At 38.7% G+C, this 13636-nt stretch overlaps 1 protein-coding gene across 4 annotated transcripts in view; it reads right to left on the reverse strand.

Moving 5' to 3' along the window:
• Positions 1-5124, reverse strand: part of slc38a9 (solute carrier family 38 member 9) — a 55062-nt gene extending 49938 nt beyond the window's left edge. For 2 of the 4 annotated variants that reach the window (XM_036140675.1, XM_012854281.3), the window contains exon 1: positions 5012-5124. The gene's annotated coding sequence lies outside the window, so the exon portion shown is untranslated. The other 2 variants (XM_036140671.1, XM_036140672.1) reach the window with 2 other exon arrangements.
• Positions 5125-13636: the final 8512 nt, after the last annotated feature.

A 13636-nucleotide genomic window follows, 5' to 3' on the forward strand; every position in this document is an offset into this window, starting at 1 on the left:
AAAATATGTCAATACATATGTATATAAGTTACCGTGAATATACACAAGACATCCTCTGCCTTATTTCTATTTTTTTTTTTTTTATTCTTATCTACTTTTTTTTGATCCACTGTATAAACAAGAACACACTATATAATTGATGCACCTTGTCCTACTTTTGGCACCTTCTTCTGATTGATTACTGAGCCGATGTGACAAGTGAATTTCTCCAACGTGAGATCAATAAAGCCCATCTTATCTGACATTTTCTTCTACAGATCCATATCATGAGTGAGTAACACAGACAATGTTGCAGGATGATGCCCAGCCTCATGTGGCAAGAGTATGCAGGCAGTTCCTGAAGGATGAAGGAATTGTTACCGATGACTGGCCTCCATGCTCCCCTTACCAAAATCCAACAGAACATCTGGGACATCCTGTGCAGGCCCAGCTGACTCCACCAGGTACCTCAGACTGCATGAGCTCAGTGATGCCCTGGTCAGGATCTGGTATGAGATACCCCAGGATACCATCTATCCTCCCATAAAGAGCCTGACCCAACATCGTCAAGCATGCATCCAAATGTAGGCTCCATGCTAACTACTGAGGATCTTTTGGAGTTGCTGCAACAACATTTCAGGAAACTGGACCAGCCTGCTGCATCGCTTTCACATTCTCTAAGACTTTGGATTGAACCTTCTGGAGGTTGATCATTTTGATTGATAGATTTATTTGAAAAGGTGACAATGCAATTTCATAAAACATGACAATTCATGAGTTAAAAAAGCCTGAATTAGCCAAAGGCAATTTTTCATCTGTAGTCCCCTGACCATGATGTTAAAAAAAGCAATATCCAGGAATGTAAGTACAACACCGACAAACAGTAAGGACATGAAATTGAACTAGACACATCCTGACACAAAGACAACAAAATACTGCTACTAAATATAAAGCCAATACAGTACAAATATACAAACACAGCATAACCGATGTAGTTTTACTGTTGACAAATGTGTGTCTACAAGTCATTTTTCAAATGTTCAGCGAACACCCTATAAGTTAATATTTGTCTGATTTCATCTGGTAATGACTTACATTCCCTGCCACCTCTCACAGACCAGGCCGACTGATGAAAGGTGCTCTTCCTCTGAGGAAGAACAGTCTCCTCTAATCACACTCACCGTTTCTCTGATTAAGCCAGAGAGGAGCTGGGGCTAAATTATGAGTTACTTTCTAAATCAAGCATAAATCTGCAAAGTTGTACAAGTCAGTCCAATAAAAAAATAAAAAAATGTATTCAATATGTCACAGTGATGGTAGTGTCTTGTTTTTTTTTTTTTTTATCATTTTCAGCAAATGATGTAGCATCTTTTTGCTCCTGACACATTGTCCATTCCATATGAGGAAGCATATCAAGGAGGAGTTTGTTTTCCAGTTGAGTTCTGATGTGTTTTAATGAGTAGCACTCTGTTCTGCACATTATCAATCTGGGACTGCTCCCCTCGAATCAGTTTGGAGAAAGGAGGGACCTTCAGCAAAACTCTGAGCTGATTGGACGAAGCAACACCCAATACCAGCCGACCAAAGGTTGGTTTAAGTTAATCACAGTCTCAAATTAAAACGTTAGGCGCATGCTTCATGAGAAACCACAAGAAGGTGAGCTAGTCAAGTCACTTCTTACTGTTTTTCTTTCAAAGATGAAATGGTGGGTTGTGAGAAAACAGTGATAGCAGCAGCTATGCCTTGCCAAACTCCCGCTACACCAACATGAAATTTTAATCCATTGCCAGGCCCAGACAATAAAACAGCATTGATAACTGCACGGCTGATAATACTGATATGTCGCTTTTAAAAATAGAACAATGTATTAGGAGTTAAAAAAAAAAAAAAAATCTGTTTCATTTTATTAGATTGTGATGTTTAAAAATATTTAGACGTCACAAAGCTGGAGGTTAAAAGTTTTTTTGATTTCAAGCACTCCCCCGACGCAGGGGATACAAATTCTGGCGTGTATAAGTCGTTTGGCTCCTGTGCTATCCTAGCTCAGCAGGTCTTGGTGATATCACAGTAAATTGGGCAAAAGTCTGGGCTATTTCTGCCCTGCGATGGACTGGCGACCTGTCCAGGTTCAGTGTGCGAAATACCTGTCAATGTTTGGGGGGGGGGGGGGGGGGGGGTCCTCATCTCCCGATTGTTGCGCAATACCGATCTAAATTTTCTCAATATGCAGTAGGCCTATAACAGGATTGGCTGGTTCCACTTGGCAAAAAACAGAACATATTTGTGGAAAAGAAATTGAATTGAAGACTGGACATGTTGAGTTAAAAAACATTTTAGTGACAAAAAATATTTGATTTTAAATTTTTTTGACACAATTTAGGACCCCCTTTAAATTTTGCTTTTGAGGCTTTCAGGGGGTCTCATGGGTTAATCGGGGGGGGGGGGGGTCGAGCCCCCGGACCCCCCCATATTTCGCACTCTGTCCAGGTTGTACCCTGCCTCTCGCCCATTGACAGCTGGAGATAGACACCGGCACCCCTCACGAACCCAGCAGGGATAACCGTGTTAGAAAATGGATGATGGATGGTCTGGGCTATTTCTTTTCCCTTGCCATAAAGATCTTTGCCAACTGGTGCCAGAAAATGCTATTTTTGGGCTTTCTTCATCTGGAAACAAATGTTTACAACCCTTTACGGGCACAGCCATGATGAAGTGGTTGAACGCGCTCAGCTGACAATACAGCGATCTGATCGGCTGAGCAGCAAAAATCGAATCACGTTGTGACCTCTTGGACCGGAGTGGGAGTGCAACAGTTTAGATTCTTTAACGTGGGAACATTGGTGTTTTGAGATGACTGCTATGTGTAGCAACTTATCCCGGTGGAATAAAGTTGCCCCCTGACAGTTCATATGAAAAGTCATCCCACAGATTCTGGCCCACGGCCTACAGGGAGGAAACCTAAACCCAGCCAAACGGAGGCTTTCAACAGAACAAAGAAACAACTCCGGAAAAAAAAAAAAAAAAAAAAAAAAAATGTCACAGCACAACCCATTTTTTTTTTATTTTATTTTTTTTAAATGCTTGATTATCACAGCAACAATGTGCACAAGACATTGCCAGAGACGGCTCGGTGTGCAATAAACGGTAGGCTATTATATTCCATGGTCAATCAGATGGGCGCATTGTCCTTGATATCCATGAAGCAAATTTAAAGCTTTGGGAGAAAAAAAAATTACAACGACAATGTGTTCATCACAAGTAATCACTAAAACTGACAACTCAACTATCTAAGTTACAGCCTGTTTTCAGCCCTGGTGGGAACTAAGCAAACATTTTGTCAGCACATGAAGTAGCGTGCGTCTTGGAGAAAGATTTAAAATCACCAAAAAGACTGGAAAGTACAGCACATCAGAGCTTTTTAATTCTACACACCCTTACTGTGTTTTCTAAGTATCAAAAATGTGCTTTAAACATGGCCTGATCTGCACGCAATCCTCATTTGATGTGGGGATTTCAGCTGCACTGCTGGGAAAGGCTACTTGGCAGAAAGTAGAAAACAGCTCTCTGGTGTCTACACCCAAACTGAAACTGCCTTACTCAGCTATATTCAAACCAGGAAGTTCAAAGGAATGACATTTCGTCTCAAACCTTTTTCACAACATTTGGTCACCCAGTGAGGGGCAACAGTGGCTCAGGGACTAGGAGCCTGTCCTGCTACCGGCGGGTTGCCATTTCAAACCCTTGCTCCGTCCATCTCAGTCATGGACGTGGGCAAGGCACTTCACCCTCTCTGCCTGTTACCAGTGGTCTGAGGTTGCATGGCAGCCCCACTTCTGTTAGTCCACCCCAGTGCAGCTGGGGCTACCATTTAATGAATGTAGTGTGAAGCACTTTGGAGTCCTCAACACCTCAGCTGTGTTTATATTTGGTCAGTAATAAGAGCAGGGATGGGCAACTGGCGGCCCGGGGGCCGCACACAGCCCTTGTCATCACTCAGTGCGGCCTGCGAATAGAGCAATAATAATTTAATAATTTTTTAAAAAGACTTGTAACTACACTTTTACTGCCGTACCTAAACAGCAGCACTTTGTTAAAATGCATTTATTTTATACACCGAAACTATTTGCAATCAGTTTTCTTAAGTAAACTTTTTGTTCTTTGATATGAAGGAGTTCAAATTCCTTTTTGCACGTTTTTTTAAAGCAAACGGTTTGTCTTTTGCTTAAGGACATATTAAAATGCATTTATATCCAGAAAACAGTTGTATGTTGTTGCAGTAACCATACAGATATAAATTCATAGAAAATTTGTTCTTATTGAGAATCATTTTAGCGTGTTTCATATCCAATTATTTTAAGTGCGTGGTCATGTGGCTCTCCAATGGCCGTGCTGAAAAAAATATGGCCCTTCCCTGAATTAGAGGATGTTGGCACAAAATATCCAGTAATAAATGTAATTTAATAAGACTCGGGTCGGCTCGGTTCTAATGGAGCTGATTCAATCAGAGCAATAAAGAGCCTCGGTGTAATGACCACAGCGCGGCCGGTCAGCCTGCTGCACTGGCTCATCAAACACCAACCTTTGGAATTAACAACCATTCCCTAAACAGTAACTATACCCAACCTGCTGACCCGTGAGGTGACGTTATCGTAACCCTGGCGCGCGCAATGCCTCCAGCTGTCCGTGGACGCAGATGTTCCCACGTTATGTCTAAGCACCAAACCCCCCGTTCATCACCACAGAGCCAGCTGCCGAGTTCTGAGGTCACGCGGGCCGTGCCAGCACACTTCCAGGCTGCACGTTCTTCCCGGAAGAAGCGGCTCTATCGGAAAGTGAGCTAACAGACCGTAGCTTCGAAGGCTGCTAACCCCCGTGTTTTTACCGGACTCCCAGCTTACCGTCACATCGCTATGCTTCAACAACAAACTTTACGTCCCAATCAAAGGTGGAAGGAGCCGCGGACTCCCATCTCCAGTAGTGCAAACACGCGGATTACTGTTCCGGGAGAACAACTGAGAAAAGCGCTACTAACCTGTCAACCAGTGTAGAGGAAATAAAGCTGCGTTAGTTCTGTTGGTAGCCACAGCTGCACCCGTATAAATATTACAGAGCTCATCTGCGCCAGCCAATCAGATCGCTTGTCTACCACCTGCAATGACGCCACTTGCAGCCATGTAAGTAACTAACTGATACGAGTATGGCAAGCCATTTTAACATAAATTCGGTTTTACCGCCCTTACATTCGAGATATCTCAAATTGTTTTATGACTAGACGTTTTAGCAATTTAAGATATCTCTAATTGTATTTTGACTAGTCAAAATGCCCATTTCAGATATCTCAAATTATATTCTGACTAGTCGAAATGACATCAGATTTTCCATTGAGTTGTATGGAAACGTCAATTCAAAATATCTCGAATTAATTACTGACTATCTGAAATACCCATTTCAGATATCTACAATTAAATTACAACTAGTCAAAATTACAATTCAAGATATCTTAAATTTAGTTTTGACCAGTCATAATTCCAATTAAAGATATCTCAAATGCCACCATAATTCAAGATATCTTAAATGTATTTTTGGATAGGCGAAATGTAGTTTTGACTAGTAAAAACTAAATTTAAGATATCTTGAATTGTAATTTTGACTAATCAAAATTCCTTTTAAGATATCTCTAAATGAATTAGAGATATCTTGAAATATTCAGCTTTTTATGGCAAGCCGTTTTAACATAAATTCGGTTTTACCGCCCTTACATTCGAGACATCTCAAATTGTTTTATGACTAGACGTTTTAGCAATTTAAGATATCTCTAATTATATTTTGACTAGTCAAAATACCTATTCCGGATAGCTCTAATTACATTCTGACTAGTCGAAATGACATCAGATTTTCCATTGAGTTGTATGGAAACGTCAATTCAAGATATCTCAAATGAATTATTGACTATCTGAAATACCCATTTCAGATATCTACAATTAAATTACGACTAGTCAAAATTACAATTCAAGATATCTTAAATTTAGTTTTGACTAGTCATAATTCCAATTAAAGATATCTCAAATGCCACCATAATTCAAGATATCTTAGATGTATTTTTAACATAAATTCGGTTTTACCGCCCTTACGTTCGAGATATCTCAAATTGTTTTATGACTAGACGTTTTAGCAATTTAAGATATCTCTAATTGTATTTTGACTAGTCAAAATACCTATTCGAGATATCTCTAATTACATTCTGACTAGTCGAAATGACATCAGATTTTCCATTGAGTTGTATGGAGACGTCAATTCAAGATATCTCGAATGAATTACTGACTATCTGAAATACCCATTTCAGATATCTACAATTAAATTACGACTAGTCAAAATTACAATTCAAGATATCTTAAATTGAGTTTTGACTAGTAAAAAATAAATTTAAGATATCTTGAATTGTAATTTTGACTAGTCAAAATTCCTTTTAAGATATCTTGAATTGTAATTTTGACTAGTCAAAATTCCTTTTAAGATATCTCTAAATGAATTAGAGATATCTTGAATTATTCAGCTTTTCCATTTAAGATATCTTAAATTGACATTCTGACTAGTCAAAATGACGTTACTGATATCTTGAATTACGAAACGGCTTGCCATATATCATCACACAGGAACCGGAGGCGTGCGCTTTTGTTTTCAGAGAAGCTAAAGGAGGGTGCTGTAATGCTTTGTGCCGTCTCGCATGTGAAAATCAAGAGCTAGCTGGCTTTACCATAATTCCCAAGAGGCAGATGCTTTACCACAGTATAAAAACTGCATCTGGTTATTAACTGAACTTGCCCGAGCTGAGGAATATTCCTTATTCCCGCTTGGACATGAGTCGACAGTAGCGCTTTCAGCTAGCCGTTTTTCAGTGCATTGTGTGCGTCGGCAGCAAGTAAATCCGAAATTCTTTGCAAATTTCTTAAGCATTCTTCAAGTATACTATTTTCGCCCTCTCTGCATATCCCATACTTAAAAAGCTCTTTCTATATTGTGGCATTTTCTTACAATTTTGTCGAAAACAGCCAGCGCCATTGAATGTTCAGGCAGCTTACAGCCAATAAGGGGCTTACACGCAATGTCTTATTTCAGATATCTTAAATTGTAATTCTGACTAGTCATAATTACGTTCGAGATATCTTAAATTACATCTACGGATGTGTGACGCTTTCAATGACGAATCCGGTGACGTAATTTGAGATATCTTGAAAGGAATTTTGACTAGTCAAAATGTAATTGAAGATATCTTGAATTATTATTCTTCCTAGTCAGAATGTAAATAAAGATATCTTAAATTACCATTCCGGATAGTCAAAATGTAGTTTTGTCTAGTCAAAATGCATTTTAAGATATCTGGAATGTAATTACGGATAGTCAGACGAAACCGAATTTATGTTAAAACGGCTTGCCATAATACGTACAGTATAGATGGATTACGTGTAAAAGACATAATAGAAATGTGATTTTCTCTTGTTGGGAGATGCACAGCAAGACAAAAAGTTAAAATCTGTGTTAAATTTCCCAACAGAATAGCTGAATTTCAAGTATTAGAAAAGTATTATGTTCTCATTTGAACTAATATAGCCATCAATGGAATAACAAAACACTTTTAATTAAGTGGTGGTACAATGTTTTTGCTTCAGTCAGGCTCTCTCTGACTGTCTCTGTTAGCCATTTTTCAAAAAATAAACTTAAACTTAGCTTTACCAGGTCCTCCACTAAAAAAAAGTATTTTGCTTAATATTCCCCATTTCATGACAAAAGTAATATTTCTCTGGATATGTTTCTGATTTTAAAATAAAGCTTCATGTGGTGCCACGGTGTAGCATTTTGGCTGTTGGTTCTTGACAGCCGTCAGTGTTCAACTCCCAACTGCCGAACCTTTGCGGTATGTCTTCCTCGTTGGTTTCTGACCATTTTCTGTCTCATAACTGTGATCAGAGGCCACCGGTGTCACAAAAAGTCCGTCCATCATCTATACCAACTTATCCTTTCAGGGCTGTTTGAGCGTGGACTGGTTCCTATGTCCAGCAGTCATTGGGCAGGAGACAGTGTACAACCTTGACAGGTTTCCAGTGTGTCACAAGATAGACATAGTGGGCAAAACAAAAACATACAGACTTATATCTAAGGGCAATGGCAGGTCCATCTAACAGTAATGTTTTTGGACTGTGAGAAGAAGCCAAAGTGTTTAGGAAGAGCTCATTGCTGCAGGTAGAGAACATCCAAGCTTAATGCAGGAAGACACCAGGCCAGGATTCAAACCAAGGACCTTCTAGCTGCAAGGCAACCGTGTTAAAAACCACCCCACTGTCACAAAAAAGAACTTTCAAGGAAAGAATGATGCAGCGTGAATACTTTTTGGTGTTGCCCTAAAAACACCAAACTACTCTCTCTATCGATTTTATATTTATATTTATTTATATATTTATATATTTTTATATATATAAATATATATTTATTTATATATTTTATATATATATATATATATATATATATATATATATATATATATATATATATATATATATATATATATATATATATAGAATGTGACAAATTGTGAAAAGGAAATCTTGGAGGAAAGATTTAATGTTGTGAAAAGGTTCATTTTTTTTCCATATCTTTTGCACTCGTTTCAGAAAGTGAAACTCATAGATTATATAGATTCATAGAGTGCAGTATTTCAAGTCTTTATTTCTTGTAATTCTGAAGAATATGTTCTACAGACAAGGAAAACCCCAAGTTTAATGTGTCAATCCTCTCGAGGCTGCAGTTGTCCCTACTCCTGGTGCACCTTATAGTACCACACTTTTTACTTCCACTCAACTTTATTTGAATGTTATAGCTTTTTCATGATATTACAATTTTCTAAGATGCTACATTTTGTAAGCCACGTTATTCAAAATTGCAACAAATAAAGGCTTGGAATATTACACTCTGTGTGTAATTAATCTATTAGTTTCACTTCCTCAAACGAGGGACAAAACGTTTTCAAGTTACTCTAATTTTTGAGCTGTTATTACAGTGTACACTACATCCAAGTATCCATCCATCCATCCATTTTCTGACCCGCTTAATCCCTCATGGCGTCGCAGGGATTGCTGGTGCATATCTCTCCAGCGTTCACTGGGCGACAACATCCAAGTATTTTCAGGCCAAATCCAAGAAGTTTATTCAGCAAATTTTGTATAGGAAGTAATTTAAACAAGTATAGAGTAGGTGAAATATTGTGACATCTGTGCTACAAATCACACTGGAACTGATGAGGTTGACGTGTGAAAAACCAACATTGTGTCAAATTGTCCCATTATATAATTTATTTTAAATATTCTAGCCTTAACAGAGTTTACGAAGTTAGAAGTTCTCACTCTGAGATGATTTCACTCTGGCCATCATAATGAGTACTTGAGACAGCAATGCGACAAAAATTATTTTCTTTCCCTTTCATTCAGTTCTGAATAAAAATGGTATCAAGCACATTCTTTAAAGACACAAGCACGAGCAGAGCTGCCTTAAAATTTGACAGTTGGTCAGAACAAAAGCATGAATTACACACAACAGATGCACACAGTAGTGTGGCACCAGCAGAGATCATCCTGGATACCGTTTAATTACTGGGAAACAGAAAAGTAGCACTGGTTATTACAGCTAACAAATGTACACATTTTCATCTTTCGAACGAGTTACAGCAATAATCAACACAAAATGTCCAAGCTCGAACATGTTGGACCTTTTAAACACTGCAGTGATGTTTCTTGTCCAGTTATTGTGCTACATAAAAAAAACAAAAAAGAAAAAAAATACATTTTAATCACATGAACATCTGAAGGATGAGGCGTACAAAATGATGTCTTCAGATTGTCTGTGGATCTTGATCATCTATAACTGGACCTGACAGATTTTGGCACTTCCTAACTGACTGCCCCTAAACTTTGAGAAACTCTCAGTACTCAGTACAGTACTTTTTATTGTTCGTGAGCTCGGACCGAGTTGAGCTAATTCTGGTTCTGGCTTTGCTGAGAGCAGGGAGATTTGGAAAGGCAGTTAGTGGCCGACATTACTGTTAGCAATCCTTGTAGTTAGTTATCCTACATGTTTCGGAAATAGCGTGTGTCACAAATGAGCTTTGAAAGGCCTGCCATCCATGGCTTTCAGTGAAGAGGTTCAGACAAACAAAGAATCTGCACAACCCCAGTTTTCTCTGCGTGGGTAAAATGCTATCCGCTGACAGACTAGGAGAACAACCGACACGTTCCAAGGATAAGAAACAGAAAACACTAAGTGTTCATGTTTGCTGAGAACTTTGACACACTGACAGATGTCACCACTGTAACCCAGAGTTGAAGGGTCGTTGCACTTTCAGAGAAGGTTGAATTTTTTTCTAACCTCAGAACATCTTTGGGAAGCAGCACTACTTGAGAACAGCAATAGGACATTTTCTCATTTTTTTCTCCAATCCTTTAATAGAACCTCTCTGCATGCATTCAGCTGGGGTCCAAAGAAGCACCGTTATTACATAGCACCATTTTTCATAGTCATCCTTTTACAATGGCACCCAACCACTAGCATGCATATAGTCTAAAATCATCATGTTCTAAGGGTAGCATTGTTTAAAATGTCACAAGGCAATTCATGACTATTCATACAGTACATTACATGTAAATTTGAACTGAATACAGTACACAGTAAAGAAAGTGCTAGAGTTCATAATTTCCTTGTTTCAGTCTTAGTTTACAGGACTACAGAACACACCAGTGTATCACATTTATCTAAATGTATACCTTCTCTTCTTATTTGTCTTAGTTGATTTTTTTTAAAGAAAGCCAAACATCTATATGTCTATATTTTCCAGTTTACAACCAAAGTCATAACACAACAGAACAAGCAGAATGTCGTCTTCAGTAAGCCTACAGTCACATCACTCGACCTGCACAACCGCACATGAACACAAACACTTTGTCAGGTTGATGTTTTCCTCTGGAAAAATCAACAAATTCATTCGAGATGTGACACATGCCACATCCATTTAAGATAACTCAATTTTCTTTTGCCTTTGGCTATTTCAGAAATGTTTCAGTCTCCTAAAAGTAAAAATCAAAAATAATCAAAGCCAATGGAGATGAATTCAAAAGGAGCTTTAAGGAGTCAAAGCTAGAAACAGCAGATCACTGGTTCAGGGTCCAGAATCCTCTCGCCATCTGCTTCTAGTTCAAACAAAACCAGATCAACTCCTGAGGTTATGCATGGACCTTTTTTAATCATTAGATACTACACAGAATTTGCCTGCCTTATACCTGCACCATTTATTTAGTCAGTTGATAAGGGCAAGCTTCGATGATTATACTAAGAATAATAGATGTGAATAATGTGACTTTTCCTATTTACTTCTCCAGTGGTGAGAGGACCAAGACTTCTTATCATAACTAAAACTCAATGGCTATAAAATTGAGCTGCTCTGTTTGAGCAACAAACATATCTAAGAACAGCAGCATGTGGGTCTCTACTATTACTGATGTGAAAAATTGTTTCATTTTACACAATCAAGTCATCAAGTTTACTCCTTCAACCGGTTCCATGAATTTTGTTCCATGAATTATAAAACCTCAGGGGGCTCCGTCACTGATAACGTACTGATTGGACAGAAAAAAACACGAGAAACACCGCTAATCTTGTAGTGCAGTTTAAAAAGTAAAACTCTAAGCAGATCCGGAATCAACCCTGGCTGCAGAACTGGGCAGCCTGTTCAGGCCCTGTTCAAGTCCAGGAGGCTACCTGAAAGAAGCAGGAAAAATAAAGAAGCAGAACATCATGGGATTTTTTTTGTGCACCTGTAATAAATGATTGTCATTTTATATTAAAATCAGAAATGTGAATGGTCCTTCTGCAAGAAATTATTTCAACAAAAGTGCAGATTTTGTTTAAAGTGCTTTCTGTAGCAACCGTTTTAGCAAAGCCATGACCATCCAGCCTTTACAGGACTTTACTACTGGTGCCTTCCTCTTTTACACAGAAGTCGGATTTGAAAATCAATGCTTCATAAGTTTAACTGCAAAAGTTTCCAGAGCAACCCATATACAACATAGTTAAAGTTGCCAATACAAACAAACATATTAGGGTCTGTATTATTGGTGGGACTCTTCCCAGCTCCCACTTGGGAGAAAATGCAAACGCAGCACACACTTTTTACTTCTTATATTAAATCTAAGCTTAGATATTAATTCATTTGGGGAAAATTACTTTTTGATTTTTAAAATAAATTGTGCTTTGAATTGTACATAGTATGATATATCTTACATAGTATGGTTTCTCTTATCTCTCTCTATATAAAAATAAAACAGGTCACTGACTAAACTTTGACACTCTTCACAAGCACAGCAAACATAAAATACCCCTCAGTTTTTATTGACTGAAGACGTTAACAGGAACAAGCCCAGTAAAAAACACATCATCTTTAAAATGAAAAGTGCAGCTGAGACACGGCAATAGACCTTTTGCAGTAGACGTCCAGACCGGTCCAAATAGGTGAGCCAAACTGTTACCAATGGCTCTGTTCCATCCACCTAACTGGTCCAAAGCAGAATCACTGGCAGCACTTGGACAGCACTGGTTCTTGTATGTTTTCATCAATAAGAGATCCGACACCAGCTCCAAAACCTGCTGGGCCAGAGATTGAACTGTTTTTTCAGGAGCCGAGGGTGTGTCCACGGGGAGCAACAAGCAATTCAAATTATCTTTAAAAGGGCTGATTTAATTCTGCTTTCACACTGTTTCATTGAAGACGCACACAATTAATCACTTGACCTTTGACTTTAAGAAAGGCCTTGACCAGCCCGTGAACGGCACAAGCTCAGTCTCCTCTCTTTGTCTTTTAATTAGGCCAACACACTGCAGGGCAATAGCGGAGCGGTCACATTGCAGGCAGGTTTCTAACACCTCCCATTCATCAACATTGTTGGGTTTTCATTAATATACCCAGCTGGCATTAATAAATTGAGGTGGAAATGTCCTACATAGGTTCCGTTTGCATTGCTGCCTCTAAATACCAACCTTGAGACATGTCTGCTGGGACTGTAGATGCCCGGAGGTCAGAATTTACATATTCCCAGATGGAAATCCCCCAAGTCAGAAAGCGGATGTTCTTAAAGAACTTCCAATCCAACTGTGGATCTAACGCTTACCTGACGAGTTGTTTTCAGTGATGATGTGGCTCAGAAACAGCTCTCTGGCTCACAAACAAGTTTTGTGCTGCACTTTCTAAAGCACCTGCTCTGGCTCAACCTCCAGGCTTGATCTAGCACTGAAACCAGTTTGGTGAAAAAAATCCTACAACCGCTTCATTAACAAAACAGCAAGGCTTCACAGAACAGATGATCTAGCTCACCAATTTAAAAAGAGCCTGATCTTATGACAAAAACCATATCCGTTTCCTCCTTCTACAAAACATCCCTCGCCTCATTTTAAGAAGTGAGACTTTGATTTGATTTATGAGGAAATGCTGGATTGAGGAAATAGAGAGGGCTCCTAAGATCCATCCTCCGTTTTACATGTAAATAAAAGGTTTTTGCACTAAGGGGGTACCCTATATCATGAAATTGCTCAGGAACAGAAAATAATTATACAGGGAACCCAA

The sequence above is a fragment of the Fundulus heteroclitus genome, chromosome 8, assembly GCF_011125445.2.
Source record: "Fundulus heteroclitus isolate FHET01 chromosome 8, MU-UCD_Fhet_4.1, whole genome shotgun sequence".
NCBI lineage: Eukaryota > Metazoa > Chordata > Actinopteri > Cyprinodontiformes > Fundulidae > Fundulus > Fundulus heteroclitus.